General features: G+C 43.3%; 1 protein-coding gene across 2 annotated transcripts in view; it reads right to left on the reverse strand.

Moving 5' to 3' along the window:
• TMCC3 (transmembrane and coiled-coil domain family 3) overlaps nucleotides 1–25,079 on the reverse strand; it is a 241,331-nt gene that overhangs the window by 191,587 nt on the left and 24,665 nt on the right. The window contains exon 1 of one of the 2 annotated variants that reach the window (XM_070507063.1): nucleotides 10,943–11,072. The exons of the other annotated variant lie outside the window; for it this stretch is intronic. The gene's annotated coding sequence lies outside the window, so the exon portion shown is untranslated. Of the gene's footprint in view, nucleotides 1–10,942; nucleotides 11,073–25,079 lie in introns of those variants that run through there. 2 annotated transcript variants of the gene reach the window in all.

Consider the following 25,079-nt stretch of genomic DNA (forward strand, 5'->3'; position numbering starts at 1 on the left):
TTTTAGAGTCTGAACTGTCTGAGTTTAAGCCCTCTGTCATTAATTCAAATTAAAATGCCTGCCAGACAGAAGGGCGCATGCCACAGAGTTTGCAGGCCTGTAGAGAGCTACCACTTCCTCTGTGGTCCGCTGATGGACCTATTCATGTTGTCGTCATCGGGGACACCTACTGAGTATATCACTGTGCAAATTAGGTGGCAGGGATCCAGATGATAAGACACGAGCCTAATAACATAGGCTCCATTAGTTCGGAATATGTGATAATTCCTAGTTCTGAATTTTATTTTTTCATTATCTATAAAGAAAAACAGTATGCATAAAAACAAATGAACAAGCAATTCATCCAGCCTACTAATATTTCTTGTGAATCTATTATGTGCCAGCACTGGAGCAGCAAGCATAGACATTATCTTGTATAATTCTCATTAAAAGAGAACTCTGTCATCCAGGAAGTAACGTCTCCATTTTAAAATAACTTAGAAGTCTGGAAAATTAAATTATGGTACAGCCATGCATTGCTTAACAACGAGGATATGTTCTGAGAAATGCATCATTAGGCAATTTTGTCATGTGACCATCATATGGTGTACTTACACAAACCTAGACAGTATAGCCTATGACACACCTAGGCTACATGGTCCTAATCTTGTGGGACCACGATTGTGTATGCCGCCCGTCGCTGACCGAAACGTCGCTATGCGGCACATAACTGCACATCCACACAACGGAACGCTATGCAACTGTAATAAAACCGCTGGGGTAGGCCGGTCAGTGCTAACATGTTAGTCAGAACGACCACTGAATGAAAAAAGAAGAGGTGGAATGCTCTTTAAAGTATGCCATTTGTATTCAAAAATAAGAAGGTGAAGAAGATATGTAAATAAACGAATACGCAGTGAAATCCTAGGGAAAGAATACCAAGAAAATCTGATAGTCTAAGATGGAAAAGAAATTCATTTTTCACTGTACTTTTGTAACATAGAATTCTTTACCATTTTCATGTTATTTTCATAATCTTAAAGCTTACTAAAAGGAGTTAGCATTAATTATTATTTATTGGCCTACACTGAGCACAGTGTCCAGCATATAATTGGAATTCCACTATCTATTGCATGAATGTAAATAAATGATGCTATTAATTACCAATTAAACACATTTATCTTTTCTGTTCGCTACATCAGATCCCACTCTAACAACACAGGCAGAAACACCTTGGAGTGAGTTCAAGTCCGTGTGTGCTTAAAGAAATACAATTGCAACAATTTTGAAAAATATTCTATAGCTCACACTTTTCCTTTATGCTCCCTGCCATCTTCTTTCTCAAGCTCTGCTGTAGACACACACACACACACACACGAGTCAGGAAAACAGCTCACTGACAAAAAGAAAAAGAAAGAAAGAAATGATTGGAATTAAGAAATGCTTTTCTGCTGTTACTAAAGGTTTAGGCTGGCCAATAATTTTTTTAACCTGATGCTGATTTGAGAAAGGCAAATCTATACACACACATTAGCATTTAACTGGCCCTTACCAACGAATTTTTTATATATATTTTGAAAAGAATTGGTGCAGATTCATTTGAAAAAAACCTGTATTATTCCCAACCGGAACCACCAAGGTGTTCTACACGGCGGGAGTAAGCCTTAAGCATCTTGAAGGCCCGTCAACACTAGAGCCCAGCTAAGAAGTTCTCAGGCATGCCTGACACGTCCGCTGCCTCCTCCCGCGGCTGCCTCCCTGCGTGAGTGATGGCAAGCCGGGAATTGGAAACTGACAGTTCTGCTTTCTCAGTGCTGATAAAGGGGAACAAATTATGTATTTTCCCTGAGTGTGCAGTATGTTGTTTTAGGTGGTTTTGTTGGTGTTTTCCCCCCAGTAGCAGCAACTAGGGGGAAAAAAAAGACAGCTGGTAACTTCTTTAGGGAAAATCTTAACAGATTTGTGGGTGTAATTCTACTCAATCTGTTTCGTAAATAAACCCCAGGCAATGGCATCAATTAAAAATATTTTTTAAAGATGGTTTTAACAAGAACAACACCCTAGAAACTAAAGTCCTAACAATCGTAAGAACCATCACGTATGGAGCTCTGATTAAGTACTGGCACCATGCAAAGCGCTTTACAGGCAAGCGACAGTGTAATGCTCACAACTCTATGGGGTGTCATCATCATCCCCATTTTGCAGATGAAGAAACTGAGGCTAACTGAGATGAATTAATCTGCCCAAAGTCATACAGCTAGTGAGCGGAAGAACTAGGATTCAAACCCAGTTTTGGCGAATCCAGAACGCCAGAGCATTCTGGAGTATAGTATTCTATCTATGCTCGACAAGCGGATAGAAAGCAAACAGTAAGGATCAGAGGGACAAGGAAGGAGCTGCTCTCTATGCACTAGAATTGACATTCTTTGACTTCGGCACCTTTAAGCAGAACAGGCCAGGTGTGTGGACAGGACAACAGGCCTGGCACTCAGAAGCCTGGCTTGTCCTGGTTCCACCATGAGCAAACCTGTTTGCAACACTTAACCGGTCTAAGCCTTGCTCTCCGCAGCCAAAGACGCGGCGGCTGGACTAGAACTCCCCTCAGCCTTAAAACGGCACATCTGCAAGGACAGGTGTGGGCAGCGATTTTACTGGGATGGTAGAGTAAAAAAAAGTTGAATCTAAGCCACCGAGCGTGCACTGGAGTGCCTCATGTCCACTCTGCAGAGAAAAGCCCTGACAGATGGCACTAGTCAGCAGTCAGCTCCCAATGTAATAGCAACAATGACCTCCAGTGGCCATTGCTAAATCCAGTGGTCAGTTCTGGGTCATCTTGACTGACCTATCAGTGCATTCGATACGGTGACACTCTCTCCTCTTTGAAGCCTTTTTCCTTCACTTCCAAGATACCACTCTACCAGATTTTCCTCTCTCCCCCGGCTGCTCCTTCCAGGTCTCCTTTGCTACTTCACCCTCAGCCCCCCGCCTCAGGGAGTGTCCCAGGGTTTAGTCCCAGGCCGCTTTGTCTACACTAATCCCCTTGGTCTTCTCATCCAGTTACACGGATTCAAACACAGTCCACATGCTGATGAATCCCAAAGGCGTATCCCCATCTGGGAACTCCAGACTTACTCTCAGCTGCCTGCCCTGCCTCTCTGCCAGGATGTCTAACGGGCATCTCCTGCCCCAAAATGAACTCCTATATTCCCCCCAACTCTGCCCTCAGGAAAAGGTCACTGCAGTCAATGGGCACCCTGCCCTTCCAGGTGTTCAGCCCCCGGACTCTGACTCCCAGCGTACTGAGGGTTAAATCCAAAGTCCTTACAATAGCTCACAAGTCCTCCCAGGATCTTACCCTGCTCACTTCCATTGAGCTCTCCGACTTCATCTCCACTTAGACCCCCACCCACCTCCGGCCAGCCCTCATTTACACACTCACTATGCCCTCTACTTGGAACACGTCCCTGGGCACCCACAGGCTCACTCCCTCACCTTTCTCAGCTATTCATTCAAATGCACACTGTTACTGAGGCCTTTCCCTGATCGCTCTATTTTAAACTACAACCTTTCCCTCAATGCGCTCTCTTTCCCTCTTCTTGCTCTATTTTTCTCCATAGTTTCACCATCTGATACACTTTATATTACACTCATGTACTTCTTCACTGCCTGTATTCCCCAACTGGTCTGTGAGCTCCAGGGAGGGGCAGGTGCATCTGTCTTGTTCATTGACGTGTCTCCAATATCAGGAGAAGTGCGGGCATTCTCGGTGGAAAAAATGATTTAGCCCATAATACATCCCCAAAGAGTAGAATACGCCGCCCCAAAATATGCTACTTTAGCGCAAGGATTATTTTGAGCCGAAGACAACTGAGAAGCAGTAGATACTAGAAAAACTCTCTGCCCCTCCCCTATTTACATAAAGCAGGACACAAACTTGTAAAGGTGTCCCCAGTCCCCTCTCTACCACGAGAGGCATAAGGTAATCACCAGAGATAATTCTAGACCCTTGTCAGCCCAGAGAAGGCACCAGAGTTTTCTGTCTAACAACCCTTGCTAAAACTAGCCCTCATCCACCATTAGATTCCCCACATATTTGCCTTCCCGCAATTTGCCGCCCCTAGCAGTTCTTTTCCTTTGTCTTGTGACTTCTCTGAAAACTTACTGCTCTTCTGTTAAGATGCTATGTAAGGCCAAGTTTAACCACCCCTCTCAGTTGCTCATCTGCATGCTCCCATACGTGTATGCATGATGTACATGTTAGCAAACTTTTGTTTTTTTCTTGTGAACCTGTCTTCTGTCCGTCCAATTTACAGGGCTTCAGCTGGAGAACCTAGGACGGTAGAGGGAAAAAGGTTTTTTTCCCTCCTCCTCCATTTGGGTACACCAGAGCATGCACAGCAGCCGTTTCTCTGTGAGAGACAGGAAAATGACGAAAGGCCCATCTCAGACATTAGTTTCTTTTCCTCTTGTCTGAAAACAGAGGTCATTTGTGGATTTAAGGAGAAGTGTATATGTGGCATCCCATTTAGACTTCGGAGTCCCAAATAACAAAGAGGAAATACATCTTTAAAATAACATTTTAGAAGTATCTGAATTAAGATCAGTGTGTTGCTTTCTTACGTAGATTAATTTTTAACATATATATGATATAAAAATATATATATATACTTTTTAAAGTAAAGTAGTGGAACTAACACGTCAGGATTCCTACAGTAATCTGGAAACCTTCTTTACAGATCAACAGCCTATGACGCTATTTGTTTATCTGCAGCAGGTTGCACTGTCTGATACTTCTTTCCTTTCTTTTGTTTTTTGCTTTGGTTTTTTGAACTTGAAATCTGTCTTTCGCCCGTCATGATCCTGTATGGGCAAATGACGGTCACCAAGTAAGTGGTGGAAGCTGAGACACTAGGCTGAAGAGCCTGCGCCTAAGCCACAGACCCCCCCGCTCAGTGTCCAGAAGAACTCTGCCGAGCTGCTTCCCTTCCCAGAGCCTCCGTTTGCTCCTCTGTGAAACGGACAGGTTAGCCATCTCGAAAGGCTTCTGTGAGGACCAATGAGATGCTCCACGTGACACGCTTGGCACAGTGATGGCAAACAGGAAGCACTCAATACACAGTAACTGTTTTTATTATTAATCTTCAGACTCCACCTGAGGCTTTGGCTCTCGAAATCTGAAGGCCTTACAGATTCCGCACTCGAATCCTACCAGCCGCCATAAAACAGGTCCCCTTCAGCTTACGCCTAATGAAAATGCATCCATCTTCTAGCAAAGACAAACTGATAAAACCACCTTCAGCGTCCTAATAAGATACATGAATGTGCATTTTAAAGACAAAACTCTTGAGGGGTTAGGAACTGGCTGATGGGTAAATGAACCAGCTGTTCCCAAATAACAAAGAGGAAATATGACGATATCTTTAAAATACTGTTTTAAAAATATCTCATTAGGATCAGTGTGTTGTTTTCCTATGCAGAGAACAGGAAGAAAAGAGGAATAAGAAAAAGACACTATCTAGGAAAAGGGTGACTCTGAAAGGATGACTTCAGCATTCAGGACAGTGCCAACCTTATTCTCCTCAACCTTATTACTGTAACTATTCCACATTTACCAACGTACTCTTCTACAACAACAACAGTAATAAACAACACTCAGAGAGACCACACTTACAACGTGCCAGGCACTGTTCAAGGGCTTCATGTGTACTGGCCCATTTCATCCTCACACCACTCCCTGAGTAGGTAGGAAACTGAGGCACAGAGAGTAACATGCCCAAGGTCCAACAGCTGGCAAGTGGCAGAGTCAGGATTCCAACCCAGGCAGTGCAGTTCCAGAGCCTGGGCTCAGAGCCACTAGGGGACACTCTCCCTGATGTTCCCTGATTTCAGAGAGGCAGGTGTCCTTTGGGAATCGCTCCTCTCCCTCCAGCCTGTATGATTCTGGAAGAGCTGAACCTGCCCTGTATCCTACCCTCTGCCAGAAGGCTGGGCATACGTGACCCAGAATAACCAGGCAGAGACCATGTCTGAGTTCATTCTACTGAAGCCAGGAAGAAACTGTCCTCATCCTCCCCTCGATGGACAGCTGCAAGGCTATGACTCCGAAGTGGCCAGGGCGCTGTACCCCCCTACCTGGAGGCACAAGGAAGTGCTTAGAGCATGGGGCCAACCGTGGAGAGGGGCAAAACGAGAGAGGGATGGATAAAAAGAGGGGTGGGGTAGGCTGTGCGAGTCTGTGGGTCCATCTGTACCTGAGGCACACAGTGCTGCCTGCTTTTCTAAGTTCTGTTTACGCAAGTCAATTAATTAATTATTTAAGCCATTAGTGTCTGTAACTTGCAGCAGAAGAATCCCAAGGAATACATTTAACACCTTCAGGATGAGCTGGAGAGTTTAAAAACAAGCTGCGTCCTAAACAATAAGGTAGATTTACAGCTAAAGGAACATATGTGCACAGGTTAAATGTGTATCTTCTGAGCGCCCATCCTGTGTCAGGTACTGTGCTAGGCGCAGGGGAATAATGACAAATAAGAGACTGTCTTTGTTCTTCAGGAGCTCACAGTCTAAGGAAGGAGGGTGCATATGGAAACAATTACAATGCAGAGAGCTAGCTAGTTAATACAGTTCCTGCCTCAGGGCCTTTGCACTTGCTGTTTCCTCTGCTGGAAACACTATATACCCAGACCCATAACTTTCCAAGGCTGGTGTATCAGTTTCCTAGCATTGTTGTAACCAAGTATCACAAACTAGGTGCTTAAACAACAGAAATGTGTCTCACAGTTCTGAAGCCTTCCCTGACCACCCAATTGAAAGTGGCTCTCCCTCAGCCACCGGTCACCATCTTATCACCCTATTTTATTTCCTTCATACACTTACCACTACCAGAAATTATCCTACTTGTTTATTTGGCTTTGGCCTGCCTCTCCACACTAGAACGTAAACCCCACGAAACCAGGACTTGGTCCTGTCCACTTGTCTCCAGAGCCGAGAGCAGGGCCTGACACACGGTGGGCTTCAATCAATATCAGCTGAATAAACGAATACGTGCATTCAAGGAATATCACTTGCCCGTTCATAGACGTAATGCCGGAGTCTCACAGCTATGAACGAAAATAAAGCAGAGTAAGAGGACAGAGACAGGCGTGCCATTTGGAACAGGGTGGTGGGGGCAGGCTTCTGAGGAGCTGACAGTGAAGCAGACAAGAGCCGTTTCCATGACAGTGAGGCTGACAGTGCGACTGGAGTGAGGCCCAGGCATGAAGAGGACGGGAGGAAGCAGAGAGCGCGAGGAGACCAGTTACCACCCTTTGTCTGGACCTTCGGCTAACCAAGCACCTTGATGTGCCTGGAGAAATAAAGTTTTCCCTTATTCATGAAGTTTTACGACAGCCCCAAAGCCCTCCCCCCGTCCCTTTTGTCCCCCGAGCATTTTGTTCTTACTTCTGTTGCGGCATTTCCATCACTTCTGTGGAACTGTAAGTTTTCCATTTCACGTGCCTCTTGCCCCCCTGCCCAGTGAACTCCTTGAGGGCGGGGACCCCAAAAGGTACCCAACAGACACGGAAGGAAGGGAACCTCTGGCTGGTGCATCTCCCTGCAGGTGCTCCTTCTGCTATAAAGAACAAGTTTTCCCCATTTAAAAGCAAGGCTTTCAGGAGTGACGTCTCACAAAATGGCACAGCAGGAAGCTCTCGGGGTCATCCCTCTATGGAAGCAGCCACTGAGGTGGACGGAGTAGGTGGAATCAACTGTTGGGGGCTCCAGAACCTAAAGGACCCTCGCAACCACCAGGGGTGTGCCAATGACGGGGTGGCTGCTGATCTTCCCTAAGTGAGCAGCGTGGGTGGACCAGGCACCGCCCCGGTCCTCAGCCCCATCACAGCTCAGGGGAGCAGCCACACTCCTGGGATGGCTGGCTGGGGTCAGGGCAGGCGGTGGGGCCCTGTCCTCTAAAAATTGGGAGAGTCTGTGTCTTTCTGTCATTGCTGTTGCCACAGACAGGATAGCAACTCCCATGTTGCTACCTAGAAAGTCAAAATGTTTAGCCACATGAGATTTATCCATTTCTTTATTCACTTTTTCAACAAACACTGAGTACCTTTGATGTGCCAGCCACTGGGGATACAGGAAGCAACAAAACAAAGGTCCGAGTTTACGTTCTGACAGGCAATCACAGACGGGGAGAGTGACGGTTCAGCGAAGCGAGGAGGGAGGCAGAGGCAGGAAGGGCTTATTCTCATCTTGAGTCATTCCAGGCCCCTCCAATTCGGGGCTATATTATACCACATTTTATTCGTGTCTCGTCTCCTGACCTAGAGGTAATGACCATCAAGTTAATTCCTTAGTCCTCTGCTCGCTTCTCACCACCACCATCCAGACACCCAGGCCAGAGAACTAAGGAGCCAAAAATGACTCAAAGTCTCTCGGTCATGTCTGGAGATAAACAATCACATGACGGCTACAATAATAAAGACGATATTTTTGTTTCTTTGTTTACAGCCATGTACCTAGATGATTTTTTTTTAAACAAAGATTTCCATCTTCCCAGGATGATTTAACTAGATTCCTGCCTGAGGCAGACGCCAAACCACAGTCCCCCAAAACCAGACGTTCTGATTTGAGTCTTGGTTTGGACAAGTCATTCAACCTCTCTGATGGTCCATTTCCTGGTCAGTTAAGTGGGGATAGTGACACACACTTCAGGGGGCTGTGGTGAGACTAGATAAGTTAAGGACACAACAAATACTTAGAACAACACCTGGCACATAGGAAGCACTCAATATACATGGTTGAAAAGCAAAACCTTCCCAAGATTGCTTTCAGTCAATCATTTTATCCAGAGAGCATCATTACCTGTGAAATCACGCAACCCAACAGAAGAACAGTGAATTACCCCAGCACACCGAGCAGCAAGGGGAATTCGGGGGCCGGGGAGGCACGTTCCAGGTTACAGTAAGGTCCTGTGTTGGCTGCTAGACGTGGCTTCTCCAAGAGCTCAGAGCCCTGCCGACCAACCTAAAATGGGGCTTTGTGCAGAATAGCCCGGGAGATTCTGCCTCCTACCTCCCTCCTTGTTTTTAAAGTCCATGCAACCGAGGGAAGTCTGGGCTTTGTGGCCAGGGCCTAACATGGGTCACAGGGCCCCGGCCAGGGGCTCACCGTGCATCAAGAATAACCCAAATCCTGTGTCGAAGGAGGCCCGTAACAACCAGGCACGTGGCCAGACTCCCATTTTTCATCACAAGAGAATTCACCCATCAACCTTGGCTGTCCTCTCTTCATTTGCACTAAGCAAAGCACAGCTGGCCCCGCCCTGGAGAGGGCATCCAGGAGTCATCAAAGGGGTCTTTGGTATTCCTTTCATAGCTGTGATTCTCTCTCCCTGCTAACCCCACCGCCCCCCGCAGTCAGAATCCTGGGTCAGCAGTGGCTTTATGCGACCACCCGAAGCTGACTGTCCTGGGGGATCCAATCAAGTGAGGGCTGCAGAACAACTTGGAAGTCATCCAAGGGACCCACTGGACCCATGGTGCTGAGAGAAATAAGTCACCCAAACAAAGGCAAAAAGTGTCTGTTCTCACTTACACGTGAAATCTAAAAAGGCCACGCTTACAGGAATAGACGGTAGAAGGGTGGTTGCCAGAGGCTGGGGGGTGGGGGAAATGGGGGAATGTAGGTCAAAGGGCGCCAACTTCCAGCTTTAAGATGATCAGTTCTGGGGATCTAAGGAACAGCACGGTGACTATAATTAACAGCACTGTATCACACACTTGCAAGTTGTTAAGGGAGTAGATCTTAAATGTTACCACTACGAAAAAAACACTAATTGCGTAAGGGGATAGGGAGGTTAACTAACCTTATTTTGGTAATCACCTTGCAACATACACACATATCAAATCATCACATTATATACCTTCAACTTACATAAATGTCAATAATATCTCAATAAAGCTGGGAAAAAAATCATCTGAGACCTGTGGCTTTTCCCCGACTTCCTGTCCCACTGCAGCCTACAGATTTTTCCTCTTTGTCTTCTTAAAATAAAATGCAAGAAACCACTTTCCCTGTCACGGCTTAAGGAATGTTAACTATTTGGAGGATTACACCTCTTCCTCCTTTGATGACAAGTCTGTGAGGACAGGGACTGTGGCTCAGTCGCCTCTGCCTTCCTAGCATCAAACGCAGAAACCGGCCCAAGAAAAGGCTGGTGAAAAAACACAAGTCAATTCCACTTTTTTAGCATCCACCGACATCTGACAATTCCAAATCAGAACTCATAAAACGTATGATAGATATCTTAAGAAGAACAAATTAACTGCCAAATCAATTCTGTACTATATACTATATCCAGGATTTTATGAAAATTAGCACTTCAAAGTTAAAGAAAACATACTATAAAATACACTTTGTTATTCACTGCTATGAACACAGACCCGATAATTAATCCTAGCCCTTGCTATTGTAGAATGCCTACAGTATTTTCCCACTGAGAAAGCAGGAAAACAACAGCTACCTCACTGCATCTCTGTGAGGATTAAGAGAGTTCACACATGAACAGTACTCAGAACAGCGCCTAGCAGACAGTGGCCACTTAAGAAATGTTAGTCATTATTACTGCTGTTGTTATTATCAGGCACTATGCTGGCTAACACTATTAGACCAAGTTAAATAGAAGTTCATTTAGTTAATTTGCTGAGAAAAGTAGTAATAGAAGCAAGATGCACACATAATCTATCCCCTTGACAACAGAATTTGCCCTCAGAGCTTTAGATGTCTTCTAAAAGCCATTAATGGATCTTCATCATATAAGAATTGCCTATAAATTGCTGATTTCTTAGAATGTGATTGTACCTTGAAGCAGAAATATACATTTAGCAGACCCTAAACGTATCCCAGAAAGAACTGAATTAGCAGCTTCACTAAAAGGTTCCTTTAAAAAAAAAAATCAGAAAGCCATTTTTACCTTCTCTTCAAGCCAGATGATGCCCCTGATTCCACCAGGTTTAGGGCACTCTTGTCTGATAAGGGCCCATGCGTTTATGAGAGCTTCAAATGACTACTGTTCGGGCTAAAAATAATCACCGAGAAACAAAAATTGAGAAACTGAGAAACGAAAAGCAGAAGTATTTACCAAATCGCTCCATTCGCTCTCTCCCGCTGTGGGTGTTTTCCTGTCATGCAGAACATCATCCTTCAGTCCAGCAATTCCTTAATGGGTGTCCTGTGGGCCGCTAGTCCCCCCAAATGCTGGGCTATGTAAGGGTTCTAAGAGCAAGTCAGTTTGGGAAATACACACTATACTCCTCTCCTGGAAATCCACAATGCCCATCAACATATTAAAGGTCCTGAGCCCCTTTCAGGAAAGAAATCTGTTGAGTTGTGCTTCGTTCATTGTTTGAAAACTTACTTAACCACAGCCCTCCTTTCCCAAGGAACATTCTAGACTCTAGGTCTTGGAAACGTTGAAACAGTCTAAATTAATCACTTCTTCCCACTTAGAGTGACTACAGGTTCATTCTCCTGGCTTGGCAAAGGCAACACTTGCTTAAAAGCAGAGGAGAAAGAATACTGACCCTTCTGCATTCCCACAGTCCCTTACTTAATGCATGTTTTCATGTCTTGGATCAAGTTAAAAAGAAACCATCCTCAGGATCTATCTGAGGTGTGTCCCACACCCAGGAAAGGGACCCATGAATTCTAGGAAGGAAGCATGATTTCAGAAGATTTGGAGGATAAGAAGAAAGAAGGGGAGCAAACCTGTCCACCAAAAGAATTTCACTCTCCTCCTGCTTTAAGTCAGGGAGAAGGATGCAGGTGCATTACAACCTAATTACAAGATGCCCGAAGTCGTCAGGAAGAAATCCACTGATGTCAGTTCAATGATGTCAAAAGCAGAGAGGAACGTTCAGGGGTTCCTTGTCAATATCTCCAAAGACTCCAATCTCTGGAACATTATCTTAATTCTATACCTGGACAAAATGTCCAGAATCTTAAATATCTGTTTGTAAAATAGGTTTTGTTCTAGCACCTGACATCTCACAGGAAATCAGGGATTTGGGGACGCATTCCCCCTCAGGTCACTGTGATAGTCACCTGACCGTAACTGCACCAAAGGGCCCCCTACTGGCCTTCCTAATGACCAAACTCGCTTAAGAAGGTACGGCATCAGCAGAGAGGAAGCTGAAATTTCTGAAATAACAAAGAATAAAACCATCCTGGGTGCCGTAACTCTTTGTTGCCCAGGATTCTAAAGCACTCATGGTCCTTGAGCCTGGGCATGCCCTCAGTGGGGGAGCAGAGGTGCCGGGGAGGGGCCACTTCACTGAGCAAATGGAAAAGCCACGTCTCGAAGGCTCTGCTGTTGAACAACAAAATTGTTAAAATTGTCCAACATTTGCCTCCAGTGCTGCCCAGCAGAACTTTCTGTGATGACGAAAATGTTTCATACAAGCACTGTTCAATATGGTAGCCACGAGCCACATGTGGCTACTCAGCGCTTGGAGTGCGGCTAGTGCAACTGAGGAACCGAATTTTCCATGTCGGTTAATGATAACTTAAATAACCACATGTGGCCTATGGCTACTGTGTTAGGTAGTGCAACCAGCTTATACACTCAAAGTTCCTTCAACACGGATTCCACAGAAATAGAGATGGTCAGGAACAGAGGAAGGTTCTCTGAGGTTCTTGGAAATGGACTATTTTACTTATCAAAGGAAGCAGGGAAGAATGGAGTCCACTGTCTCATGAATCTTTACGTACATGACTGACTGGCTAAAGATGAGCATCATTCCTATTTTACTAAATCGAGAAACTAAGATATAGGTCAATTAATTGACATAAACAGTTAGTGCTATTGGCAGACTCTATGTGTGCAAAGGGTTTTATATGCGATCTTTACCACAATCCTCCAAGATAAACACTACTCTTTCTTTTATTGATGTGGAAACTGAGGTTCCAGGAGGTTGAGAGGCTTAGGAAAGGCCACACCATAAGGGGAGCTGAGATTTGAATTCAGACCTATCTTCAAAGCCTGAACAAAACACAGTTTAGGTCTTTGGCAAAGACAAATTTTCCTTTCTGGATTCAGTCAACAAGTATTTTTTGAGCATCTATTATATGCATGGTGCTGGGGGGGGGAGGTTAGATACAAAGATAAACAAGGAGAACCATCAATACACCGAACCTCAGAGTTGTGCGGGCTTGTCACTCTTTGCTAACAAAGTACATTAATTATTCAATTACTCACAGCTAGCTCCTCTTGTGTATGATAGCAACCAACGGCGCCAGAATAATAAACTGATGTTTCTAGCACTTCAAAAACATACAGAACTAAAAGTACAAGCGACAAGAGAAAAAACAGATAAATGAGACTTCGTCAAAATTAAAAACTTTTGCGCATCAAAGACATCATCAACAAAGCAAAAAGACAAAATGGGAGGAAACATTTGCAAATCACATACCTGACAAGAGACTTGCATCCAAACCATATTTTTTAAAAACTCTTACAACTCAAAAATAAAAAGACAACCTGCCACGTTTTTCTGTGGACATATGTTCACACTTCTTTTTGGTCCAGAAGTGGAATCCTGAGTCACGTGGTAAGCCTATGTTCGCATTTTGAGGACATGCCAAACCGTTTTCCAAAGTGGCTGCACCACCTTATAATCTAACTAGCAGTGGTTGAGGGTTCAAATTTCCCCACAATCTCATCAACACTTGTTATTGTCTGCCTCCTTTATTTTTTTATTTATTTTTTTTGTTTAAAGATTTTATTTTTTTCCTTTTTCTCCCCAAAGCCCCCCGGTACATAGTTGTATATTCTTCGTTGTGGGTCCTTCTAGTTGTGGCATGTGGGACGCCGCCTCAGCGTGGTCTGATGAGCAGTGCCATGTCCACGCCCAGGATTCGAACCAACGAAACACGTTGCCTGCAGCAGAGCGCGCGAACTTAACCACTCGGCCACGGGGCCAGCCCTCTGCCTCCTTTATTTTAGCCATTCTTGTTGGTGTGAAATGGTATTATTTATGATTTAATTTGCATTTCCCTAACGACTAGTGATGCTGAACATCTTTTCATGTGTTTATGGGCCATCTGCATCTTCTTCAGAGAAATGTCTATTCAAATCTTTTGCCCATTTTTAAAGGAGTTGATTTCATTGTGAAGTTGTAAGAGTTATATGTATGTATTTATGTATGCATGTATATGTGTGTGTGTGTATCCCGGATACAAGTCCTCGTCAGATACATGATTTGCAAATATTTTCTCCTATTTTGAATCTGCTCTTCTATGAGTCATCAGGTTCTCCAGCAAACAGCCCATTCCTTGCTCAGGAAGAAAAACATCACCTGAAAACACAAACTACAACATTTTTTAAAAGAGCGACTCAGTTTCTGATGAGGAGCAGTTGAGAGATGCTTAGTTCACAGCATGGAGGGGGCACTGATGACCTAAACACAGCGACTGTAGGATGGAACAGATTGGGAAAGAAACGTTAGGGCTGAGACGATGAAGTACAGATTTTAAAATGAAAAAATTGTGCATCTTTTTTTCTTCTTCTATTTTGTTTTAAATTCATCTTCATCACTTTTTCTCTAAATGGGTCCAAGTACTTCCTAATCATCACTATATAAACCATATGGGGCAATGATCTGGAGAACCTGACTTGATCCACAAAAGAGCAGAAATGTGTAATAATGAGCCATGTTCCCCCAGGACCAAGAGGGTCTGGAGGAGTACATGGACACACGTGCAGAGATCCAGGCAGCTTTACTCCCCGCCATGGGCTCTGCCTCCCACACACCCATCATCATGAGAAACCAGCCCAAAGCAAAACATACCTGGTACAGAGGACACCAGACGGGTAGGAACTAGATATGCAAACTTCTCTCTCAATAGATTGAGAGAAGTTTCTTGGGAAAGAAACAAGAAAAGGGAAGAAACAAGATTCAAAATGATCCCAAAAGGCAAATCCTGGGGAAAACACAAGATAAACATGGTGAATTCTGAAGAGAAGGTAGTTATTAGTGTTATCATTAATATTAAGGAATAATATTAACTGTAAAGTGCTGAATTTATGTTTAAAACAGCAATTAAATAAAAAGAGAGTAATTTTGACCAAAATCCACAGGAGGAAAAAAAATAACTCTCCCCACTAGGTAGCCCCCGGCCACACCAAAGGAAGCACCAGGCTCACTAAACTCTACAGCCAGGCCATGCCTGATGGGTAGGTCTGATTTGGACACAAAAGATATGGACAATCTAAAGGGTATCTAGCAAGAGGTGACTGGAATGGCTATAGGTCTAGAATCCAAATTAACTGGCTCTAGTTAATGGAACAGGAGGTATGTGGACCTGTAGACATGAAGGTTTAAGGTAGCTACTCAAATATTTGAAGAATTGCCAATAAAGAACGGCATTGTTTTGTGTTGCCAAAGGGTGAAAATTACAGGGGAATGTTATGGTCCATAGATGAAATAATTTTCTAATACTTAAAATTATCCAAGAATTGATCCCACGGGCTTGAGAATTTATAAGCTCTCCTTTGTTGGACATGGCTGGGAACCAAACAGAGGGTTATGTGCCGCGAGAACAACCTGAGGATTCCTGTGGGGGTAAGAGGATGCAGCCCAAAGTTTTAAGGTACCTTCCAACACCAAGAACCACAATTCTAGGATTGATTATGGCTGAGATTCATCAAATTAGTAGACAAAGCCTAGTGTTCATCTCTCCTCCAACCCATCTTTACGTGATGAATGGTGAGCATTTTAAAACATTCTTGGTAGGCCCTGGAAAAATGATTAAATAATACTTGTGTCTCAAATATTAACTACTTGTTTTTGTTAAATACCTTTCTATTATACTTAGATCTTTCCATTCCTTATGTGTAAAAGGACTTAAATGAGATGATAAAGGTGAATAAACTCTGAAAACCTCAAAGCAATGTAAGGGATATTTATTATTTCTGATGGTTATCAATAAGCAGAGAAGCATCCAATGAACTTTCAAAAAAGAAAACACTTCCATATGGAGCCATTGTTTTTTCTTTTCTGACTCTCAGTTGTAAACTGCCAAGGCAGATCTAATTTCACCTTCGTCTCAAGATTTGGTAACCAGAGTGCCCGAGGCCTGCTCATGAGATTCCAGCAGTGTGCCGGCCACAGAGTGTTAGTGAGAGAACTTGGAGGCTGGGCTTTGCCTCCTGTCCTCAACAGGAATAAATGCAGGCTCTGGGGAGGATGTGAGAGTGAAAACTGGGGCTCTCAAGCTAAGAATAAACCAAAGAGACAGGCTAAAAGACATAGTCCAAGCAAAATCTGCAAAAGAAAAAACTGATGAACTGGACTTAAACAAAACTGAAAGCTTTGCTCTTCAAAAGTCATGATTAAGAAAATGAAAAGATAAGCCACAGATAGGAGAAAATATTTACAAATCATATCTGATAAGGGATTTATTTCCAGAATATATAAAGAACTCTTACAATTCAATGATAATAAGAAGACAAAGAACCCAAGTAAAAAATAGGCAAAAAATTGAATGGACATTTCACCAAAGAAGATATAAGAATAGCTAATAAGCAAAGGTTATTAGCATCTGCAAAGATGCTCCACAGCATTATTTATTTAGGGAGATGCACATTAAAACCACAATGAGATGCCCCCACACCTCCACTAGAAAGGCTATAATCAAAAAGGCAGATAATATCAAATGTTGACAAGGATGTGAAGCCACTGGAACCCCCTCGTGCCTCAACTGTGGGAAGGTAAAATGGTATAGCCACTTTGGAAAACAGTTTAACAGTTTGTTTAAAAAGTTAAACATACCATATGTTAAACATACCAGCAAATTCACACCCAGGTGTCTACCAAAGAGAATTGAAAACATCTGTCCACATAAAGACTTGCACACAAATGATCACAGCAGCATTAGTCATAATAGCCAAAAATTAATCAACTGGTGAGTGAATTAACAAAATGCGGCATATCCATAGAACGAAATATTATTCAGCATGAAAAAGGATCAGCATTAAAATGAACTATTAAAATGAACTATTAATACACATTACAACACTGACAAATGTCAAAAACATTACACTAAGTGAAAAAAAGCCAGACACAAAAGACTATATACATTGAATTATTCCGTTTATGTGAAATTTCCAGAAAAGGCAAATCTAGAGAGAAAGCAAGCAGACTAGTGGTTGCCTGGGGCTGGGGGTGGGGCAGACAATGACTGCAAACAGGGACAAGACCACTTTTTGCAGTAATGGAAATGTTCTAAACATGGATTATGGGGATGTCTGCACTATAAATTCACTAAAAATCACTAAATTTATAATAGAATTTTATGATATGTAAATTATAACTCAATAAAACTCTTTTTCAAAAACGGTATAGGGGCTGGCTCCATGGCATAGTGGTTAAGTTCAGCACACTCTGCTTTGGTAGCCTGGGTTTAGGGGTTCAGATCCCAGGCAGGGACCCACACCACTCATCAAACCATGCTGTGGCAGTGACCCACAGCAAAATAGAGGAAGACTGGCAAGAGATGTTAGCTCAGGGCCAATCTTCCTCACCAAAAAAAAGGCAGTATATAGCCCTGAGACAAATGAACTAGCAGGCCTGGATCAGAGGGCAGATCTTTTAGTTATATTCATTGTATAAGGTATGCTCGGTTCAAAGAAACCTAATGGCAAGGAAGAACAAATTTTCCTTTTTTTTCCTGTTTTACTTATCAGAAGCCATTTCTTCAGGTCTCTCAAAATTTGAATTTGAAGCTATAAATGCCTAGATTCTCTTATAACATGATTTTGGAGGCAGTTTGCCTGGAAATGGGGATCGTGGGCTCAATCTGTGTCTGAAACCCAGCTCTCCCACTTACTAGGTGACCTTGAGCAAGCAACTTGGCCTGAGCCTCAGTTTCTTATTCCTGTAAAACAGAATTCATACATACCACAGAGTTGTTTAAAGGAGCACCCTAGCCAGCACACGGTAAGTATTCAACAGATGCTCACGTTATTATTTTTATTATCAACACATCATCCTTACCAGCACTATGACCCTGGTTCCCTCAGGAAGCTTGAAAATATGATGGAGACCTGTGTGTCCTGAATGCACATTTCGTGCTTCATCACTGCTCTGTTCAATTTAATTTGCACTCCCAGTGCCCAAACATAACGAGAGTTTCTCGGAACCTTCCTTCGTTATCTCAGGGGCGTGGACTTTGAGATAAAGCCCCCAAATCATTTCACTGGCTAGAACAAAAGCGGTCCGATCCCCTGGCAAAGGCGAGCTATTTTCCAAGTCAACAACAGAAAAAAAAAATTTTAAATAGGTACGTCTTTGTTGTTTGTTTCCAGGAGAACTGGACCAAGAAGAAAATGTCAGCATCTCCTCGGAGATGCCTGGCAAACAGGGGAAAATAACACTAGAAAAATAAAGCCATCTGCCAGAGGAGCTGGCACGGGAACACGATTACCAGACCCCGCACCAGAGAAGCGCCGACAGCCCAGAGCAGGGCCAGGGGTGGTACTGCACAACTGCCACTTCCTGGTAAACAGCTGGGACATGGCCAAGCTCAAAAACCCCTAGCCTTTTTTTTTCAAGTCTATATGAAAAGGGAAGGGAAACTGCACAGCAGCAAGACAAGCATCTTCTAGTTCTCCTCTTCTCTCTCCCCTGGGCAGGGGTGAGGGGACAGGATCCTGGAAAAATATCTGCGGTACCAGGCGGACCACACCTCACCACTGACGTCAGGAAAAGCAGAGGGGTCACCTCTGGCCTGCCCAGCCCAGCCCTCTAACCCACCAGCACGCCCTGCCCCTGAAGAACCCGAGTCTCCCAGCAAATCCTTCTAGCCACAGACCTCAGAGAACATCTGGGAAGAGACTCCAACAACGTGACAGGGGCCAGACACATGCTCCTCAGTCTCCACACTTGCGGGTCCGCCACAAAAGCCCCAAGACCTCAAAATATTCAAAGGAAGTATGTCATGGGATTCACCTAGCGTGAGGCCTGCTTTAGCTGAGTGTCCAAGAAAACCTCACTGCCTCTATGGGGATTTCTCCTGGGCACCACCTACCCCCTGCTCAGTAAACTGGGGAGAAAAACAATTCCCTCACAGGAACAGCTACTGGGGCCAAATGTAAGAGCCCCTGGAATCTGAGTGGAGAATAAAGTGCCTGTCATTCTTGGTCTGTCCTTAAATGCTGCCTCTGTTCTGCTTTTGCCACTACAGTCACAGAACTTGAGAGCTGAGAAGGCCCAAAGGGGCCCAGGGAGGTGAAGTAACGTACTAAAGATCACAGAGCATGGAGGTGGCCAAACTGAGACTAACCCCAAGCTTCACCCACAAAAACTGGAAAACGTTATTGTTCTGGATTACGATCTGCCCTCTCCATTAAAGAGCATGCCCCTGACCCAAAAAGAAAGGGCTCACGAGGGGACTATCGAGGGAGTTAGGAATATGGATTCTGAGCTGATGACAATGTTCAAATCCAGTTCCATCCCTTCCCCTAGAGTGTGTGACTTCAGGCAAGTTCCTTAATCTCCGTTTCCTCATCCAGCCTATAAGCAGCTAATAAAAGCACCAAACCCGTGGACCATTCTGAGGATGAAACGTGCCAATACAGAGCATTTCAAAAATAGTGCCTGATGTCAGGACTATGTAACTCATCATTGTCATCACCCGAAAACAGGGGAAAGGAAAGTGAAAACACTGCGGATTATATGAAAAAAGAAAGCCAACGTGTGGTCATTAAATAAGTAGAACCTCATTTAACTTCACAAAATTTATACTCACCGAGCGTCATGTTAACAGAAGCTAGTGGGAAAATGAAAGCACAAGAAGAACATGATATAAAACATTAGGTAAAATATGGCTCCAATTATGTTAAATAATCAAACCCATACACACTTCAAAAAGAGACAGACGGAAAATAAACAAAACATTAACAGCTTTCTCTGGGCAGTGGGATTATGGTAGACTTTTAATGTCTTCTCTATTTCCCAAGTCCTATGCAGCAGATATGTATTACTTTAGAAATCAAAATAAATACTTGTTTTAAAGATTCTTTTTTTGTACAGGAATCAAGAAAATAATTTTATTTTATTTTACTGAGGTCACATTGGCTTATAACGTTGTGTAAATTTCAAGCATACATCATATTTCAGTTTCTGTGTAGAATGCACTGTATTCACCACCAATAGTCTAGTTTTTATTCATCACCATACACATGTGCCCCTTTACCCCTTCCACCCTCCCCCCACCCCCTTTTCCTCTGGTGACCACCAATCTGTCCTCTGGATCTATATGTGTGTTTGTTTATCTTCCACATATGAGTGAAATTATATGGTGTTTGTCTTTCTCTGACTTATCTCACTTAGCATAATACCCCCAAGGTCCATCTATGTTGTTGTAAATGGCACAATTCTGTCTTGTTTATGGCTAAGCAGTATCCCATTATGTATATATACACCACATCTTCTTTATCCTCATCCGTTGATGGGCACTGGGTTGCTTCCATGTCTTGGCTATTGTGAATGATGCTGCAGTAAACAAATCTTTTTGAATTGTTGATTTCCTGTTCTTTGGATAAACACCCAGTAGCAAATAGCTGGATAATATGGTATTTCTATGTTTAATTTTTTGAGAAATCTCCATACTGTTTTCCGTAGTGGCTGCAGCAGTTTGCATTCCCACCAGCAGTGTATGAGGGTTCCCTTTTTCCACACCGTCTCCAACACTTGTTATTTCTTGTCTTGCTAATTACAGCCATTCTGATGGACGTGAAGTGATATCTCATTGTAGTTTTGATTTGCATTTCCCTAATAATTAGTGATGTTGAACATCTTTTCATGTGCCTGTTGGCCACCTGTATATCTTCTTTGGAAAAATGTCTGTTCGTATCCTCTGCCCATTTTTTGATCAGGGTTGTTCATTTTTTTTTTGTTAAGTTGTACGAGTTCTTCATATATTTTGGAAGTTAACCTAGGAATAAACTTAACCAAGGAGGTGAAAGACATTTTCACTGAATACTATGACATTATTGAAAGAAATCAAAGAAGACATACAGAAATGGAAAGATAATCTATGCTCGTGGATTGGAAGAATAAACATAGTTAAAATGCCCATATTAACTAAAGCAATCTACAGATTCAATGCAATCCCAATCAGAATCCCAATGATGTTCCTCACGGAAATAGAACAAAGAATCCTAAAATTTACATGGAAAAACAAAAGACCCCAAATAGCCAAAATAATCCTGATAAAAAAGAACAAAGTTGGAGGTATCACACTCCCTGAATCAAATTATAGTACAAAGCTATAGTAATCAAAACAGCATGGTACTGGCAACAGATACAAAGATCAATGGAACAGAATTGAGAGAACAGAAATAAAACCACACATCTCTGGACAGCTAATCTTTGACATAGGAGCCAAGAACATACAAAAGAGAAAGGAAAGTCTCTTCAATAAATGGTGTTGGGAAAACTGGACAGCCACACGCAAAAGAATGAAAGTAGACCCTTACCTCCTGCCATATACAAAAATTAACTCAAAATGGATTAAAGACTTGAACGGAGGGTCTGAAACCATAAAACTCTTAGAAGAAAATATACGCTATAAGCTCTTTGACATCTTTTCAAATACCATGTCTACTCAAGGCAAGGGAAACAAAAGAAAATATAAACCAATGGGACTACATCAGACTAAAAAGATTCTGCAAGGCAAAGGAAACCATGAACAAAATGAAAAGACAGCCCACCAACTGGGAGAAAATATTTGCAAATCACGTATCCGAAAGAGGTTAATTTCCAAAATAGATAAAGATTATTTTTAAAGAAGAAATTTGACACCGGCCTGGTCTCAGATGGCTGAAGGCCGACTATAGAGCAGCTTTGACGGGGCGGGGGCATGAGGACAACCAAGAGATGGAGAGCAGGGCAACCCCCAACCCCCAAGCCAGTGGGAAAGATGACGCCTGAAAGTGTCGGGTCAGGGAGGGGCAGAGCTCTGTAAACCAGGAATGAATTTCAAACAGAGAAAAAAATGGGAGCGATGATTTCAGCAGTCTCTAATTTAACTGTGAGAGATTCTAAAGATCTAGATAAAAAGGAATCCTGGAGAAAGCTAATCAGCAGCCCACTTTCTTTCCCTGGCTGAGACAGAAGCTCAGGCACCAAAACGAAAAAGAAAAAAACCAAAATAGCCAAAAAAAGGAACTGTGGGCCCCTCCTGGGGGCAAGGCTGGGACAAGCCATCCGGGCTGGTGCTCCCAGCTACTCTCCAAGTCTGAGACCATCCCCTGATCCCAGCGAGGACCAAGAATTTCCTTCCTTTCAGCATCCAGATGGCAGAACTAGATCTGCTGACACTGGTGCCACTGACACACTTAAGCCAGAGCCCAGAGAGAACTCCCCATGGGGTCTAAGAAGACTGAGTTAACCAGGACACCTTTCTCTGCGAATCTTCCTCGCTTGTCTTCAGGCCCCACTTCTTCCAGCTTGAGTTCTCAGCTTACCTCTTGCAGAGATTCCTTGTAGCTCATACGAAGGGGCCGACAGACAACAGACCAAAAAGAAGACACAGAACAGACAGCAGAGGGCAGCATCAGGGTCCTCCCAGCTCCCACTAGTCCCCACAAGCCTGTGACCCAGTGACGAGTTTCACAAGCACCCTCCCCCAACCCCAGCACCTCTGCATCTTTCCCTCCAGCAATGGGCTGGTCTCAGTGATTTTCTTCTAATAAATAGATCGTGGAAATGGAAAAATAGTAACTTTAAAGTAGTGACAACTGGCAGACACTACCCTAAAACCAAGTGATCAAGGTTAATATCACCAGTGGTAAGTCATGTCGACGCCATGTACTCCCTGATGTGACGCAACGAGAAGGGCATATCACCTCTATTGTACTCTTCCCCAACATCCATAACCTCAGTCTAATCATGAGAAAACACTAGAACAACCCAAATCAAGCGACTTTCTACAAAGTACCTGACCACAACTCTTCAGAAGTGCGAAGGTCACGGAAGACAAGGGAAGATAACACTGCCATCACTGGAGGAGAATGAGACATGACAAGTAAATGCAACATGAACTAGATCTTGGAACACAGAAGAACACTAGTAGAAAAACTGGGGAAATCTGAGTGAAGTCTGTACTTAATAACTAACGTTAACAGTACTGAACTGATGTAAATTTCTTAGTTTTGACAAGTGTACCATGGTTATGTAAAATGTTAGTGTCAAGTAGGAGAAGGCAAGTGAAGGATATACAAGAATTCTCTACACTGTATCTGCAACTCTTCTGTAAATCTAAGATTACTTCAAAATAAAAAAGTTTAAAAATAAAACAAGACTGATGCTCCAGGAAGATGCATTGTGCTTATGCCAAGCCTTCAGGTCTCCACAAAACCCGTAGGTGTGCCTCGTCACTCCCAGTTTGAGAAGCATCACGAGATCTCTCAGTTATCAACTATTTACTAATGCCGGAGCCGTGATGATTACACATCAAGAAGGAACGGCATGTATCATCGTAATTATTCAACTGAGTCTTTATACCAAGGACCTTTTCTAAATTCCATTCATATGGGGAACAAGATGAAAACATGGGTAAGGTTCTGAGCACGGCGAGGTTCCAGCCTGTTGCTTCTGGCTGCGGTCCCCTCACTCAGCACTTTGCTAAGACCTACACAGGATGAGCTACCGACACACCCAAAGGACAAATTCTGAGTGTGCATCAATATTAATTCATTTACAGAGAGGATTTTGCTTCCCCTCCCTCCTTCTAAAAACAGCTTGACTTAAATGCTTAGTGCTACCTCTGAAGACAAGCTGTCCCTAAACGCTCCACCGGCCACGAGCAAGAACATAAAAATCTTCCCAATAACCTTGAAGGAAAACATTTAAAAAGTCTCACCCCCCCAAACACATGCCTTTTACTTCATAGTTTATTTCTGTAATCAGTGGGTAACATTTTCTCATTTTGTTTTTTCTTTAAGATGCATTGACAGGTTATTTGCAAAAATGGCCCCAAATTCTCCACCCCTCTTGTATCCATATCCATTATTCCCAACGTGATTTTGTGGCTTCTTCCAACAAGGGCATGGGGGTGGGGGTGTCATTTCCTAGCCCCTGAAGCTGGGCTGTGCTTGTAAGTTGCTTTGGCCAACAGAATGTGGCAGAATTGACAGTGTGCCAGTTCTGAACCTAGGCCCAACAGGCTCTGTTTACTTCTGCTCACTCTCTTGGAACCCTGCTCGACTGCCATGAGAACAAGCCAGGTTTAGCCTGCTCTAGGATGAGAAAACTTGTGGTATAAAGATGAGGTCCCCCAGCTAGTCTCCAACCAACCCAGCAGCTGACTCAGATACACGAGCAACCCCAGCTAAGAAGCCCAAACTGGTAACCTGTAGGTCTCATTTGTTCAAATTTTCAAAAAACTATCTCCTAATAAATCCTTTTGTTTACGAAAGTCCAGCAATGTGCTGTGAGTTTTTCCATGGGTGTTATGCTTTTTACTGCTAGTGTGAATGGGAGCATTTTTCCCATTATAGCTAACAAATTGTTGCTGGTATATACTATAGCTATTATTCCTCATGTATATACGCACCCACAAGTTTACTGAGCTCTCATTAATTTTAGGAGTGTTATCATACATTTGCTTGTTTTCACTGGCATGTCATTACATTGTTTATTAAAAATTTTCTTTCAGGGGCTGGCCCAGTAGTGCAGCAGTTAAGTTCACATGTTCCGCTTCAGTGGCCCAGGGTTCACCGGTTCGGATCCCAGGGGCAGAAACGGTACCGCTTGACAAGCCATGTGCTGTGATAGGCATCCCACATATAAAGTAAAGGAAGATGGGCACGGATGTTAGCTCAGGGCCAGTCTTCCTCAGCAAAAAGAGGAGGATTGGCAGCAGATGTTAGCTCAGGGATAATCTTCCTAAAAAAAAAAATTTTTTTTCTTCCTATTATCAGCTCCACTTCAAATATGTTTCATGCTTTATTGCACTGGCAAGCAATGCCAGAACAATAATAAACATTATCTTGTGTTCTAGGTCTTTTAAAAAAATTTTAATGGAAAGGTCTAGTGTTTCCCACT

This window comes from Equus asinus, chromosome 4 (assembly GCF_041296235.1).
Source record: "Equus asinus isolate D_3611 breed Donkey chromosome 4, EquAss-T2T_v2, whole genome shotgun sequence".
NCBI classification, from domain to species: domain Eukaryota; kingdom Metazoa; phylum Chordata; class Mammalia; order Perissodactyla; family Equidae; genus Equus; species Equus asinus.